At 39.7% G+C, this 17,592-nt stretch overlaps 1 long non-coding RNA gene and 1 pseudogene across 5 annotated transcripts in view; both read left to right on the top strand.

Moving 5' to 3' along the window:
- Window positions 1–17,592, top strand: part of LOC147356952 (uncharacterized) — a 785,341-nt gene that overhangs the window by 367,178 nt on the left and 400,571 nt on the right. The window lies entirely within an intron of this gene.
- On the top strand, window positions 1,915–2,124 carry LOC147356954 (small nucleolar RNA SNORA70; annotated as a pseudogene).

The raw sequence follows: 17,592 nt of genomic DNA, 5'->3' as shown, positions 1-17,592 counted from the left end.
GGACATAAAAGCAAAAATAAACAAATGGGACCTAATTAAACTTAAAAGCTTTTTCACAATGAAGGAAACTATAAGCAAGGTGAAAAGACAGCTTTCAGAATTGGAGAAAATAGTAGCAAACAAAGCAACTGATGAATTAATCTCCAAAATATACACACAACTCATGCAGCTCAATACCAGAAATATAAAGGACCCAATCAAAAAATGGGCCAAAGAACTAAACAAACATTTCTCCAAAGAAGACATACAGATGGCTAACAAACACATGAAAAGATGCTCAACATCACTCATCAGAGAAATGCAAATCAAAACCACAGTGAGGTACCATCATACGCCAGTCAGAATGGCTGCTATCAAAATGTCTACAAACAGTAAATGCTGGGGAGGGTGCGGAGAAAAGGCAACCCTCTTACACTGTTGGTGGAATTACAGATTAGTAGCACCACTATAGAGAATAGTGTGGAGATTCCTTAAAAAACTGGAAATAGAACTGCCTGTACAACTCAGCAATCCCACTGCTGGGCATACACACAGAGGAACCCATAATTAAAAGACAGATGTATACCTCAATGTTCATTGCAGCAATGTTTACAATAGCTAGGACATGGAAGCAAGCTAGATGTCCATTGGCAGATGAATGGATAAGAAAGTTGTGGTACATATACACAATGGAATATTACTCATTATTTAAAAAAACACACATTTTAGTCAGTTCTAATGAGGTGGATGAAACTGCAGCGTATTATACAGAGTGAAGTAAGTCAGAAAGAAAAACATCAATACAGTATATTAATGCATATATATGGAATTTAGAAAGATGGTAATGATGACCCTATTTGCAAGACAACAAAAGAGACACAGATATAAAGAAGAGACTTTTGGGCTCTGTGGGTGATGGTGAAGGAGGGACGATTTGAGAGAATAGCATTGAAACGTATATTACTATAAATGAAATGGATGACCAGTTCAAATGCAATGCATGAAATAGGACACTCAAAGCTGGTGCACTGGAACAATCCAGAGGGATGGGATGGGGAGGGAAGGGGTTTAGGGATGGAGGGACACAGGTACACCTGTGGCTAATTCTTGTCAGTGTATGGCAAACACCACCACAATATTGTAAAGTAATTAGCCTTTAATTAAAATAAAATTAATTTTAAAAATTAAAAAAAAATAAAAAGAAATGCTATGGCTGAATGAAAAACTGAAAAGGTAAGAGTAATGCCTAGAATAGAAGCTCCTCCAAAAACAAAAACCAATATCCTGACCTCAGTAACTTAAGGATGTGTCATTTTATTTGGAAACGGGTCTTTGCAGATGTTAATTAAAAATTTCAGGATGAAATCATCCGCATTTATCCAGGTGGGCTCTAAATCCAGTGGCAGGTATCCTTGTAAGAAAAATGTAACAATGTAAGATTTCATGGAGACAGAGGCAGATTTTGGAGTTATGCATCCACAAACCCAGGAAATCTTGAACCACTAGAAGCTGGAAATAGGCAAGAGGGAATCTCTACGTACCACAGAGGTAGTGTAATTCAACCATATATTGGCTTTTGAATTTCTGGCATCCAGAAGTGCGAGAGAAAAGTTCTGTTGTTTTAAACCACTCTTATTTTGGTAATTTGTTATAGGAGCTGTGAGAAACTAATACAGTGACTATGGATATGGGAGAAGAATATTGAGTCTATTATTCCTGTATTGTGCCTCTCTCAGAATGAAGATAGGATCTGGAAAACAGAATAAAGCAAGTAGGGATAATATGAGATATATCAAGAGCTGTATATAAAACAATATATGCAATTGATCTATAAGATATGAAATATTATGCAAGTGAAGCTATGTGTCTTCCTTTCTTCTATTCATAAGTTTTTAAAATGCAATGAGAGTATAATTTTATTAATGATAGCTATTTTTGCAGCCAGTTAAGCCAACTGTGCTCTTTTCCCCATGAGGGCCCAGTGTGCAGTAGCTGCAGACAGCTACTGGAATATTTAATTCCTATATTTCAATCTTGGAGAGTTAGATAAAATATTTATCATATGCCTGCCTCATAGCTTAGTCCTTGGTAGTGTATGCAGCCTGTTGCCTGTACAGGTAGCCATAAGGGACCTTGGAGACAACTCTTTTCAGTGGACACCCAAGACTGGCATGCCGTTCCCTGTCTAGGCTCCAGACAGACATGTGCACTGCCTTTGGAAAGCCTCAGGGCACACTGGCCAGGGTCCACATTGGACAAGTCATAAGTCTATATCTGCACCAAGCTGTAGAGCAAGGAACACGTGATTGAGACAGTCTGCAGGGCCAAGTTCAAGTTCCTTTGGAGCCGAAAGTCCATATCTCCAATAAGTGGAGATTTACTAAGTTTAATGCAGATGAATTTGAAAACATGGTGGCAGAAAAGCAGCTCATCTGATGCATCCCTAATTGTGGTCTCCTGGACAAATGGCTGGCCTTGCACTCATGAGAGCATTGGTGCTGTTCACTCCTTAATTATGCCCACCAATCAATCCTACTTTCCTGTCAAAAAAAACTAATAGTTATTGTTTTATCTCAAATATCTTCTTTCAATTCATTATTTGATGACAAGCACATTCAGTTTTACTTTAATGCCTAAAAATGAACATATGTCAAAATAAAAATAGGCCAAAATTGGCATAATTATTTCTGGGAAAACAGAACCCACACTTTCACATGTAGCTTGCCATGCTACCACCCTTAATTGTGTCTACTGGAATATTCAATTCCTATATTTCAGTCTTGGAGAGTTGGAGAAAATATTTATCATATGTCTGGCTCATATCTTAAATCCTCAGATCAACCCTATTGGGATTGATATATCAACTCTTGCTGTTGTCCAGAGAAATTATTGACCTCCATAGTCAGTTCAGGGCAATTCAAAAATTTAAAACTAGGTTTGTTGAACTTCCAAGACTGTACTATTTCTCCTTCACCAGATATTTTTGAAGCAAAAAAGGAAGGTGCACTTTAGTTATGTTTCTTCTTTCATAAAAATGAGGATTTTCTATGGGTTTTGCGTTAAATATCAAAGGAGTGGTTTAAATTATGAGGGGCTGCATTGTTAAAACTAAAAAAGGCTTGGTGGGGTCATTTTGCTTAATTTTTGTGACATCTTTGAAATATCATATCATTTTAGCACTTTCCTAATCTATAAAATGATGTGGTACATTTTAACAGCTCTGTTTTATATCTGGCATCATGCTTTATGGTCCATCAGCTACATAGTAGAAATAAGCACAGATATTTTGTGCATGGCATAAAATGTACTCAAAGCCTTTCATTTCACTTGGATAGACTCTCTACAGAAAACAGAATATTATTAATGCTAAATCTAGGAAAATATGTTAATGGTATAATACAAATAAATGCTATAGGTTATATATGCTTTTTAATTGATTTTTTTCTTCATTGTGGTCTGGTAGCCAATTTAATAAGTCATTGTAACCACCATATTCTAATTTCCATGCAAATGGCCAACTATTTGGAATATAAATATCTTCATTAAAACAAATGCATGCAATTTTGCCCTAAAAAAGAGTTAGTTTTATATCATCGCAATTGATAACTTATTTATCCCTAGTGAAATAGTCACCATGATAGTCTTCAGTATACTGATTTTTAAAAACTAAAATAAAACAATGTTGATTGTAATGCAATCAATAAGATAATTTTCAAGATATAGTGGTACTGCAGAAAAAAAAAGGAAGAAAGAAATATTTTTTTCTTGCATCCTATAGCTTGCTTTTTCATTTTCTTAATGGCAAAATTTTAGGAAGTTTTAATTTTGATAAAGCCACTTTAACAATTTTTTTTTCCACTTTTCTTTTTACTGTAAACTAAGAAATCTTGGCCCACTCCAATTGTGCAGAATTTTTCTCCTGTATTGTATTATTTCTGCTTCTATATTTTCACAGTTTTAATGCTTAAATACAGTTAGTTCTGAAACTCCAATACGTTGGCCACCTGATGCGAAGAGCTGACTCATTTGAAAGACCCTGATGCTGGGCAAGATTGAGAACAGGAGGAGAAGGGGACGACAGAGGATGAGATGGTTGGACGGCAACACCGACTCAATGGACATGGGTTTGGGTGGACTCCAGGAGTTGGTGGTGGACAGGGAGGCCTGGCATGCTGCGATTCATGGGGTCGCAAAGAGTTGGACATGACTGAGCTGAACTGAACTGATAGTTCTATGAAAGTGAAAGCTGCTCAGTTGTGTCTGACTCTTTGCGACCCCATGAACTCTATAGTCCATGGAATTGTCCAGGCCAGAATACTGGAGTGGGTAGCCTTTCCCTGATCCAGGGGATCTTCCCAACCCAAAGTTGGCTGAAGTTTCTTTCTTTCTATAAAGGGTATCCTTTTCTTCCAACCGTATTTGTTAAGTTACATATGGTTCACTTTGGTACTTTCAAGTCTGTTTCATCAGCTTTCTTTATATAGGTCTAGAGTAGCTTTTACCCTAGCAATTACTTAGCCTTACAACTGAAGTCTTTCCTTTTGACTTTTATACAAAATGCTTTAAGTGATCAAGGCAGAGTAACACTATGGCTGGCAGGAACTTAAAGCCTCCCAGTCCTGTGTAAAGTTGTATGAACTATAAAGTTTACAGCTCCTTTTTTCCTCTGTGCTTGATATTGTGGAATTTCATCTCACAAATCTATGTTTTAGTATTCGGCTGAGATCTGAGTAGTCCAATACTGTTGATTTCTGGGCCTCCTTTACTGTTTATATCCTCTTGCCTTTTTGCAGGCCTGGAAATTTCCAGCCACCTCAGATTTCCTGATCTTAGATACTGTCTGAACTGAAAAAGATGTTGATGAACTCCCTGGTCCTCTTTATTTGCCAAGTTGTCTGAAATGTGCCTGGAAGCGAGCGTCAGTGAAATTTTTTTTTTCCCTTCTGAGAAGACAACTTCCCTTCATAGCAGACAATTGCCTATTGACCAATATCTAAAGCAATAATTACATGTGTCCATATGTATTACATGTACTACATATTTTTAAGGTGGAGGGATAGAATTTTTTCCTCTTGCTCCATCAAGGATTCTATAACCCTAGGCTATTATTTTTAATTTACCCTTTAACCAATACTGGCAAGATGTTATTTATTGACAATTTACTGAGTATAAAGTTCATATTCAGAAAGAGTAAGAAAATTTCTGAAGTTTAAGCCACTGAGAAGTCCTTAACTGAAGATTTCAAATTGTGTGTGCTTTATTTTACACCCATGTGAATTTCTATTATCCCATCTTGCTAATATTTTGCTAAAAAAATAAGGGCAACTTAGGCATTGAAAAGAGTAGATATAGATGTGTGTCTGACAGCTTCTGATATGAAAAGTATCTCTATGATTGATTCATAAGTGAGAATGGAGACAAATGGAGTGTGATACTGCCAAGTATGTTGTTTATGGAAACACAAGTACTGGAGCAGCTTTGAAAATTATAATAAAATTAAATGACCAGCAGAAATTGAACACGAAAGAGGAAGGAATAGATCTATATGTGAGGATAATTATTTTTCCATCTGACTATAGACACCCTTAAGAAAATGCCTTCAATCCTCTATATTGTAAGTCATGAGAGAAAGGCAGTTAATTAGACAAGAGATTGTTTAGATATCGAATGGTAACTAAGTAGAATGTTACAGCTAACTACTAGTACCAGATAGAACAAATTAAAGCAGAGTGAAAGATGGTTCTAAATATGGACCAATAAAAGAATGGTTGTATCTGTTAATTGGATTCAGTTCAGATGAACATAACAATTCAGAATAAGAGTTGCTAGATGAAACGCAGGTATTGTTTAAACTTACATAGAAAAATTAGGAGGTAGGAACTCCAGAACAGTATCATAGTTCTATAGTATCATCAGTGAACCACACTTTTTGTCTTTTTATTTCACCATCCTTGTACAAAGCTCCCATCTTCATGTTTCCATCAGATACCTTACAACCATGGTCCAAGAACTTCATTTATCTCCCACTACAAGAAGATGAAGTACTAGTAGGAATGTAAACTGAGTTGGTTCTCAAACAGTCAGACCCAAACAGCACTTATGGTCATGTCCCACGAGTGTATGTTCCTCGGTTCTTTGTCTTGTCACAACAAAGATTTGGAGCGACAGACATTAAAGCCCTCAGCGCGTCACAGCTCTTAGGTCTTGGACAAACCGTGCTACAGCTCTTAAGCAAATCAGTGTTACAGCTCTATTTTATTTAGAAGATAGCAGGAGAATCCAAGACTCGAAGAGAAGAGAGTGGAGGAGTGCGTGGGGAGGGAGAGGGAGGGGGAGGGGGAGGGGGGGGGGAGAGAGAGAGCGTGCACGCGCACGCACGCAGGAGATAGAGTCCATGAGAAAGTGCTTTGGCTCCTCCTTTTATATGTTTTTTCCTCCACCTGGGCCTGCCCTATGCAAACTGGGCTTAGCCAGGAGTGCTGTTTGTTCTGCCTGAAGTTTTCACTCTGGTCCTCGGACCTTCCTTTGACCTTCCTTGTCTTTTAGCCACCGCCATTTTGGACTCCTTTTCCCTATTCTACCTACCTAACAGTCACATCTAATTTACCCAAATTTAGTCATATTGTCAAACTGGCTGAAAATAGAAGCTAAGAAAATGTAGACTTTTATAGTAGTAAGATGAGCGCTGCTAAATTCTGGGTCTGATATTGAAGAGGACAGGAGACTCAACTATCTAAATAGGATTTTCTATTTCAACGTTCATTTGAGTAACTAAGAGGATAGGCTAGGAAGGAAGATAATGAACTTCATGCGGGTTGTGTTGAGTGTGCTCTCAGGGCCAGTATGTGGTAGTTTCAAGGGATATGCGTAGGAAGTATATTGGGAATTATGTTATTTTGGACTATGTGTTTGGAAATATAGTTAGGTATTTTGTACAAAGATATATGCAAGAGAAACCAAGACTTTCAGAGGTACCGTACATAACTAATGCTGGTGAGTGATTTTAAAGTGGTCCCGAGTGAACAAATATACTATTCTCTGTGCTGTTTGCAGTTGAACACCGAAACTGCTTAACAGTTTTATATGCTTGAGCTGTTTATGTGTATATTTCAAAAGATGCAACTGTCTATCATCTTGTGAGTGCCTCTTACTACTAACATTCACTTCACGCCAGTTACACAGCTCTCCTTGTTATTTCTTAAATTCTCCAAGCTCACTCCTACCTAACAGCCTTTACTCTTGGTATTGACTAAACTTAAGCCTTCCCCACCTTATCTTCATGGCTCAATTTCTTACCTCTACTGGGTCTTAACTCAAGTATCACCTTGCTCTGAGTCTTAACCATCAGCAAATTGAGAATCAACTCTTCACTACTGATACCTTATGATGAGCAGTGTAGGATTCGTGATATCCAAAGAAAAAGATTTAGCTTCAGGACCAGGGACCAGGCTTGATCACTCAAGAGGTTTTGTGTAGCAGAGTTTTAGTAAAGTATGAAAAGGGACAAAGAAATCTGACACAGACATCAGAAGGAGGACAGAGAGTTCCCCCTCATTAGTCTTAGCAAGGGAGCTATATACTTTTTAAAAATTAGTTATTACAATAAATCAAAAGAATGTCTCAATGTTGTACCAGGCCCACTCCCACAATTTACATTTTAAATTAGCAAGATTAGAACTAACAATAGAAAGGTCTTACCAAACCCACTCCCACAGTATACAAGTTTTAAGATAGCAAGATTAGTTAGAAGGTTCTTGTTAAAGGAGAAACATATCCTCCAGCAAGATACATTGTTATATTGACTAAGACAAAGCAATGTAGAAAAAAATAATGCTTGTCCTTGTCTCCTCCTTGAGAGCCCCAGACCCCTTTCCTTTCCTCAGGGACTCTGGACTTCTTATCAACCTACCTAGGAATTGACTCTCTCAATCCCCCCTTTTCTTTTAGGAGAATTATGTTGCCAAGGGAAAGGGGCATTGTTTTCATTCTATAACTACTTCCTGCTGTTGAGGTAACATATTCTCCTAACCCTCATACTGAGGGTATCTGATCCAGGGGCCCCAGGTAATAGTTGGAGGAGGCTATAGCACTTGTAGGAGCCTGGACAACCATTTGTAACTTAAAAGTTTTTAGACCATTAGAAACAAACCCTGTTATACAGTTACAAATGTAAGGCAAAATAGTCATTAAACAAAGTTAAAACATAATCAAAATTAATAGTTACATTATGTCCAAAATTGCATCAGTCCAGTTTATGATTGTTAGATGTCATCAGATCAAGAAGAGGTGTCACATACAATTGTTGCTGGAGAAGGTATTTGAAGAGTTGAAGAAAAGTCCTTTCCTTGAACTGGAGAAACCTACCATGGGAAGTCTTCAATTGATGAGTAGGGGGAGCACTTTGTAGATCCAGCAGTTAGACCAATTGTGAAGGCTAGGTCAGGGATCTCCTCCCAGAGTTCTCATAATGTCCATTGAAAAGCTAAAAACTGAGTCACATAGTTAATTCTAAGGCTTCAGGATCTACGACAATATCTGTGCACTAAAACACTCTGCCATAGAAACAGTCCCTTCTTTTAAGGGGCAGTTTGAACCCTCATTAAAGGCTGGGCAAGTTCCCCATAACCTGGAATCCAAATGTGGCAATAGCCTGTAATGCCCAAGAATCCTCTCAATTGTCTTAAGTCATAGGTAAGGAATGATTTAGTGTAGGTTTAATTATCTCGGGGCCTATGACCCTAGCCCCTTCTGATATGATTGCTAAGTCACTTCAGTCATGTCCAACTCTGTGCGACCCCATAGACAGCAGCCCACCAGGCTTCCCCGTCCCTGGGATTCTCCAGGCAAGAACACGGGAGTGGATTGCCATTTCCTTCTCCAATGCATGAAAGTGAAAAGTGAAAGTGAAAAGTGAAAGTGAAGTCGCTCAGTCGTGTCCGACTCTTAGCGACCCCATGGACTGCCACCTACCAGGCTCCTCGGTCCTTGGGATTTTCCAGGCAAGAGTACTGGAGTGGGGTGCCATTGCCTTCTCCGTCTGATATGATTAGGCCCAGATATTTAACAAATTGTTGACAAAGCTGAGCGTTTTCCCTTGATGCCTTATAACCACAGCCAGCCAAAAAGTTTAGGAAGTCTTCCGAGGCTTGTGAGCAAGCGTCCTCTGTCTCAGCACAGAGCAGAATATCATCTACACATACTGTAGCACCAACTGCCTCGGAGCTATTAAAGTTTTGTAGATCCTGTGAAAAACTGCCCAAATAGGTGGTGGCTATCAGGAAATTCCTGGAGCAAAACTGTCCACGTTAACTGAGAAGCTGGCTGAGTAGGGTCTTCAAAGGCAAATAGAAATTGACTTTTCATGTGTTTGTTAGCCATCTGTATGTCTTCTTTGGAGAAATGTCTATTTAGTTCTTTGGCCCATTTTTTGATTGGGTCATTTATTTTTCTGGAGTTGAGCTGTAGGAGTTGCTTGTATATTTTTGGGATTAGTTGTTTGTCCGTTGCTTCATTTGCTATTATTTTCTCCCATTCTGAAGGCTGCCACTATGAGGTATCATTTCACACCAGTCAGAATGGCTGCAATCCATAAGTCTACAAGCAATAAATGCTGGAGAGGGTGTGGAGAAAAGGGAACCCTCTTACACTGTTGGTGGGAATGCAAACTAGTACAGCCACTATGGAGAACAGTGTGGAGATTCCTTAAAAAACTGGAAATAGAACTGCCTTATGATCCAGCAATCCCACTGCTGGGCATACACACTGAGGAAACCAGAAGGGAAAGAGACACGTGTACCCCAATGTTCATCACAGCACTGTTTATAATAGCCAGGGCATGGAAGCAACCTAGATGTCCATCAACAGACGAATGGATAAGAAAGCTGTGGTACATATACACAATGGAGTATTACTCAGCCATTAAAAAGAATACATTTGAATCAGTTCTAATGAGATGGGTGAAACTGGAACCTATTATACAGAGTGAAGTAAGCCAGAAAGAAAAACACCAATACAGTATACAGCATATATATGGAATTTAGAAAGATGGTAACAATAACCCTGTGTACGAGACAGCAAAAGAGACACCGATGTATAGATCAGTCTTATGGACTCTGTGGGAGAGGGAGAGGGTGGGGAGATTTGGGAGAATAGCATTGAAACATGTATAATATCATGTATGAAACGAGTCGCCAGTCCAGGTTTGATGCACAATACTGGATGCTTGGGGCTGGTGCACTGGGACGACCCAGAGGGAGGATAGGGGAGGGAGGAGGGAGGAGGGTTGAGGATGGGGAACGCGGGTATACCTGTGGCGGATTCATTTCGATATTTGGCAAAACTAATACAATATTGTGAAGTTTAAAAAAAAAAAAAAAGATATTGACTTTTATCCACCAATGATACAGAACAGAAGACACCCTTTAAATCAATTACTGAGAAATATTTGGCCCATGCAAGAATTTCAGATAATAAAGTATAAGGATTAGGTACTTATTATTTGTATATATTGAATAAGTCTCCATTTCTCTTTTGACTTTTTTTATATCCAAAATAGGAGTGTTATAAGGACTATTACAGGGAATTAATAGCCCTTGTTCCTTTAAATTTTCAAGGATGGGTTTTAACCCTTCCTTAACCGTGGGCTTTGGTGGGTAGTGCTTTTGATGTGGAAATAGGTGAGGGTCTTTGAGCTTGATAACAACAGGAACAGTATTTTGTGCTGGACCCACAGTTTTTCCATCAGCCCACACTTCAGGATTTACATTTTGTTCAGTTAGTGAGAGAGAAAGAGCAGGCTCCAGATTCATGAAAACAGAGGCCTGGACCTTGCTCACTATATCCCTCCCAAGAAGGGTGAGGGAGACTCTGGCACGATCAGAAACTCAAGAAAACAGCACAGAGTCCCAGTTGTAGCTTAGAGGGTGACTGAAATAATAGCATTTGGCTCACCCAGACAGACCCATGACAATAGTGGATCAGGAGGAACGTGGACAAGGGGCTTCAGTGAGCAGAGACAGTTGCCCCAGTGTCCAAAAGAAAATCGACTGATTGACACCCCCCCCCCACAGTTATTAATACCCAGGATTCCTTAGGTGTTACTAGGACAGGAGCTTGTGTGGGGACCCCCAGGCACCTTCAGTCCTGATTGTCCTGAGAGTCTGACCCCTGGGGCCTACACCTCTGGGGACAGTCTCTCCTCCAGTGTGATCCTTTTCAGACCTGATGGAGAGCCAGGGGTGGCTTAGACACCTGAGAGCAACTTCTCTTGAGATGCCCCTCCTTTCCACAGTAATAACAAGTCCATCCTTTTTCACTTGGGTTCCTCTGGGCGTTTTTCCTCAGGCTGTTTCAGAGCAGACCTAACAGCCATTGTTGGGGCTTCAGTCTTTGGCCTGGTTCTTTTTTTCCTCCTATTTTCCTCCTCATAGTCTCTACCATAATATACTGTCTGAGTCAGCCGAAATAGTTTTTTAAAGATTGATTTAGTCCAAATGCCAGTTTTTGTAGCTTAGGCCAGTTATCTGGAGCTGACTGAGAAATCTATCTAAGACCATTTTTCTCTGTATTTTCAGGATCAATGTCAGTAAGCTTGCAGAGAGCCTCCCATGGTCTATCTAGGAATTTACCAGGAGTTTCCCTCTATCCCTGTTCATTGTCAGCCAATTTAGCAGTTTAAAGTCTTAGCATGCACTCTCTTGAGTCCTTCAAGAATACATCTGACAAAGTGGCTCTGTTATGGGAGCTGCTTGGCTCCCAGTAGGAAGGAGGGTTATTTTGTGTTCCCTCTTTCCCCTGCCTCATGCTCAAGCCATTCATCTCTAAAGGCAGTAGCTTCCCCAAGAATTCAACTTTTCAAGTCAGGAGTCAGTGTCTGTCCCAAGACATACATTACATCTCTCCAAGTAAGCTCATAAAGTAAAGCTAATCCTGTAAAGACTTCTATGTAGTTTTTTGGATCCTCTGGGTAGTCTTGACCACAATTGGTACTGTTTGAATCTCTACTGAGGTTGAGGCAACCCCTTCTAGAAGGGTGCCCTGATTCTCAGCCTGTTCATTTGGGAGTCCTGGATACAAGGGCTCCTGTAAGTAAGAGGACAGGAGGGAGCTGAAGGTTTCACATCCTAATCTGTACCCTTAGGACATAATTCTGGCATCTCTTGCAGAGAGATAAACAGCAACATATATGGCACTTCTACCCATTTTTCTTATTTTCTACAGAACTGATCTAATTGTAAAACAGTATCATAATTAGGAGACCCTTCACCTGGCCAGTGTTCCCCATCTTCCAAAGGGTACTGCAGTCATTCAGTATCACAGAAGATCAGGTGTATTTTTTTTAAACCCTGGGGCTCAAACTTGTCCCAGTTTTTAAAAATACATTTTAAAGGAGTGGTTCTATAACTATTAGCTACCATGTATAACAGAAAAAAGCAGCATCCACAGCTGTGGCTTCTTTCCACGGGAGGCATTACTCCCTGCTCTTGATGAGGGTGTAGACAGACTTTCCACCCGAGCTTTCCTTCCCTGGTTGGACTTAGTCTGTCCTTTACCGACAAGGCTCCTTATTCATCCCTCCCCCAAGGAGGAGTGGAGATGCACTATGGGTAAACCTGATGGCATCCCAGATTGATTTTTAGTTCCTTACCACCAAAACCTTGGATTTGATTTGCCCCTTTCCTCTGATGCCACCCGGAGTGGAACAGAGTAGTTTTCTGGGGTGTTTCCCAAGCTAGGACTACTACGGGACGTGTCTGTGTTCTGTGTGCCTATGCACATTCCGAGTACAATCCTGACTGCAGTAGAAATGGTGGGTCATAAAGGGATAAACAACAACCAAGATGTCCCTTCTGAGTGTCACCATGCCAGTAGAGCAAAAGAGGTGGTGGAAGGTTGGCCAGCGAGGAAAAAGTGATTTTTTTGTCCTCAAGCTGCTAGGGCCATTCCTTCCAGTTCATTTCCACAGATTCCACAAAAGGAATATCTAGGGAGTTGAGACAAAAGCCATCAGAGGGCCTTCTCTGGCTTTCTAAGAGCTAGCATTACAAAACAAGAAGCCCATTCCACTTCCAGTCTGAGCAGATCCTGCAATTCCTGATCTGTGTCCTCAAAAACCTCATGATCACCAGCAGTACTTCTGTCCACATAGATCAGAGGCACAGCCATGACAAGGACTCACTTTCAGGTCAAAGGTCCCTGACACAGCAGCCAAAAGAGTGACCTCTAGCCTGAGAGATGTTCCTGGAGCTAGAGCTCTGCCTTGCTCCCAAACATGTTCTTGTAACTTTTGGCTCCTAGCAAGGCTACGGGCTTCCATACTTGGGGTCTAAGTAAAAGTACACAGTAATGGCATGGATCACAATTCCCTTGGAAGTCTATGATCCGACAGAGTAGGTTAGTAGTTCTAATTCCCTACACGATTATGAAATGGTCAAAGAGACCAGGAAAAGGTGACTAAGAAAGAAAAGTTTGGTCCACATGCTACGCCCATTTCTGGCCGCTTCCCTCGCAGGGACCTTGGATGTCTCTTGGCATTGGCAGGTCGGTATAAACCCCTGCCAAGGCTCCCCTTTTTGGGGCTGCCTGCAGTCATCACGAGGCACCAGGAAACCACAAAGCAGAGCTCAAGGCTCATTTCGTACTCATTTTGGTACATCTCTTTCATTCTACATTCACACAGACCGGCACACCATAGAGTTAGTAAAGTAAAGTAGAAAATGTGTATACTGAGAAAGCAGGGAGGCTGAAGCTCTGAGTGTTGTTATCTTGTCCTGAAGATCCTGGGTAAGCCCTCAAGATGATAGCTTATAGTGAAAGGTGTCGGATTCCTGATCTCTGAAGAAGATTTAGTTTTGGGACCAGGAATCAGGCTTTATCACTCAAGAGCTTTTGTATAGCAGAGTTTCATTAAAGTATGAAAGGAACAGGGAAAGCTTCTGACACAAACATCAGAAGGGGGACAGAGAGTGCCCCCACACTAGTCAGGATGTCTCAATGTTGTACCAGACCCACTCCTACAATTTACATTTTAGATTACTAAGATTAGAATTAACAATAGAAAGATCTTACCAAACCCACTCCCACAGTATACAAGTTTTAAGATAACAAGATTAGTCAGAAGGTTCTTGTTAAGGAGAAACATATCCTCCAGCAAGATACATTGTTATATTGACTAAGACAAAGTGATGTAGAAAAAAAAAAAATGCTTGTCCTTTTCTCCTTGTGAGCCTGTGACACTTCTCTCCTCCTCGGGAACCCCAAACTCAGACCCCTTTCCTCTCCTCAGGGACTCTGGACTTCTTATCAACCTACCTAGGAATTGGCTCTCTCACTACCATATGCCCTGTTCTTGTTTGTTTTTTTTTTTTCTTTCTCCATAGTGTTCATCACCATTTATTATGCTCTATTTTAGTTTTAAATTTGTATTTAATTTTAATTTATTTTTATTTAACATTAGCTATGTTCTTTTATTTTTTTTTTGTTCATTACTTTATTCACTGTAATTCCTTATGCCCGGAATATATAATAACCTGAGGTGAACTGTTTAATGTTCAGTTTACTCTTTTAGTTAAGTGCACTATATAAAATTTCCCAGAATCCTATACTACTGTGATCTGTATCCCTGAAGAAAGTTTTAGAGACTATCCTGATTCTGACCAGCTTATCTAAGAGACAAAATGTCTCAGAAATTCTGGACCCATTTCAGGAGCTGAGGTACTATCTATGCCTATATGCTATAGGTTTCTCTGTAATTCAGTAAACATCTAACAGCTTTTCTTTTTTTCTGTAGGAACATGATTTTGCTAAAAAGAGAAGGCACTAATGAGAAAGCTGATTAGGAAAGCTGATAAATGTGATAAATATGAAAGCTTATTATATTCACAGAGGAATGTATTTCTTAGAATATGTCATTTTACAGTCAGAACAAAGCTAGATTTTGTGTCCATTTTTTATTTTCTCTAGAGAGTAATGAGCATCATAAAACAGTATGTTTTAATGGTATTTAAACCTTCACTCTATGACAAAAGTTGGCATTATTAATGCTCTTACATTTATGTGAATTTTTTCTATCACTTGTAGATAAAAGCAGTAATCATAACATTGGAATGCAGTTGATCTAAGATATACTTTTTTCAAATTTATATTCTTTCAGCAACAACCTGAAAAGGCTTCTTTTTTAAATGCAACACTGTAGATGATGAGGACAACTTTTATTTCTAGGTTTCACATTAGGGAAACTGCCCCCTCGATGACAGTCAAATATGTTGTCTGTTGTAGAAAGGTAAGGAATGACACTTATAAGCAGAGATCTTTTTAAACATTTAATGCCAGGAAATGGAGATAATTGTCCATAATCAAAAATGCATCACACTTGGAACAGTTTAATTAGAGAAATACATTAGACAATTTGAATATCCCTAAAGCAGGTAAGTGGCAATTACATTCAAAGCAAAGCCATGTGACAGATTGGCATTTCCATTCTCCTGCTTTAAGCAGGAAAGATTTCAGCCAAGCTTTCTGACCTTAACATAAACCTCAATATAGAATACAATTCAAATACTGTCATTTCTTGAAGATTTTCAATTATTTTCAGGTGAGGAGAGGTTAAAGGTTTACTCCTTAGTTCTCTGCGCACAAATAGCTCAGACTCTTCCTCCCCTGAAGAAGAGAAAAAGAAAATGTAACTTTAAAAAAAGTAGTTAAGAAGGGAATAAAGAAATTGTGAAGGAGTAAGAATGTGAGAGTGAGAGAAGAAAGGGAAGGAGGTGGAAGAAGCGATGCATGTTTCCAGAGGCAGACACAGGGAGAAACTGCAGATGGTAGGAAGAGAGGGAAGTGAATGTCTTGACAAGTGAGAAGAGGGAACTAGGGGAGGAAAATCTTAAGGGAGAAAAAGAAAAAAGCAATGCAGAGGAAAACATTTTTAAAAACAGGTTGTTGGGATTAGGGATTAAAGTATTTTAAAACTATTTAAATGAGTTAAAATAAATGGATAGCATGTCTATAATTGGGTTGGAAAGACAATAAATCAGATCAGATCAGATCAGATCAGTTGCTCAGTCGTGTCTGACTCTTTTCGACCCCATAAATCACAGCACACCGGGCCTCCCTGTCCTTCATCAACTCCCAGAGTTCACTGAGACCCACGTCCATCGAGTCAGTGATGCCATCCAGCCATCTCATCCTCTGTCGTCCCCTTCTCCTCTTGCCCCCAATCCCTCCCAGCATGAGTCTTTTCCAATGAGTCAACTCTTCGCATAAGGTGGCCAAAAAATAGTTGGTGCTAAATCAATTAAAATGGCAAGTTCTTGTTTATTGTTTAAAAAAAAAAAAAAAAAGCTATAGACAACAAAATATGGTAAGAGATACTGGTGACTCAGATGGTAAAGAATCTGCCTGCAGTGCAGGAGACCTGATTTTGAGGTTGGGGAGATCCCCTGGAAAAGGGAATGATTATCCTCTCCAGTATTCTTGCCTGGAGAATTCCATGAACTGAGTTACCTGGTTGACTGTTGTCCACAGAACTGCGAAGAGTCAGAGAGGACTGATCAACTAACACTTTCACTTTTCACTTTTATAAACAGATATTGTCTTTTTAAAATTATTGTTCATATTTCCATTGTCAGTGCTCTGTTTTCTCTCCCTTTGATCTTCTTATTCCTTAATGTACTTATTTAATTACCTTGGAGACATTGAAAAATAAATACTATCTAGATTGTATCAGAGGAATAATTAAGTAATTAGGATAGCAAACAACAACAAAACCCACTAGTTTTAGCCTCATACCTTAAATGGATCTAATCTGGTTCTGGTAGAAAAGTTGGGTTAATGCTGCATTCTTTTAATTTTCTTTGCTTGATTATTTCATTGTTTTCCAAGGGCTCTTTATACATTTAGCTTACTGCAGTCGTGTTTGTTTTTGTAATTTTCAACAACTATCAGAAGTATTATATGGAAGAAAAAGTATGCCTTCACAATACACCTTCTGTATCATGCACCACTGAAGTATGTATGATAGATACTTCAGATCAGATCAGGTGCTCAGTCGTGTCCGACTCTTTGCGACCCCATGAATCGCAGCACACCAGGCCTCCCTGTCCATCACCAACTCCCGGAGTTCACTGAGACTCATGTCCTTTGAGTCAGCGGTGCCATCCAGCCATCTCATCCTCTGTCGTCCCCTTCTCCTCCTGCCCCCAATCCCTCCCAGCATCAGAGTTTTTTCCAATGAGTCAACTCTGCGCATGAGGTGGCCAAAGTACTGGAGTTTCAGCTTTAGCATCATTCCTTCCAAAGAAATCCCAGGGCTGATCTCCTTCAGAATGGACTGGTTGGATCTCCTTGCAGTACAAGGGACTCTCAAGAGTCTTCTCCAACACCACAGTTCAAAAGCATCGATTCTTCAGCGCTCAGCCTTCTTCACAGTCCAACTTTCACATCCATACATGACCACAGGAAAAACCATAGCCTTGACTAGATGAACATTTATTGGCAAAGTAATGTCTCTGCTTTTGAATATGCTATCTAGGTTGGTCATAACTTTCCTTCCAAGGAGTAAGCGTCTTTTAATTTCATGGCTGCAGTCATCATCTGCAGTGATTTTGGAGCCCCCCA

The sequence above is a fragment of the Bos grunniens genome, chromosome 16 (assembly GCF_055505025.1).
Source record: "Bos grunniens cultivar Pamir isolate PY7600 chromosome 16, Bosgru_T2T1.0, whole genome shotgun sequence".
NCBI lineage: Eukaryota > Metazoa > Chordata > Mammalia > Artiodactyla > Bovidae > Bos > Bos grunniens.
Note: the sequence above shows the minus strand (reverse complement) of the source record. Positions and strands in the feature narration are given on the sequence as shown.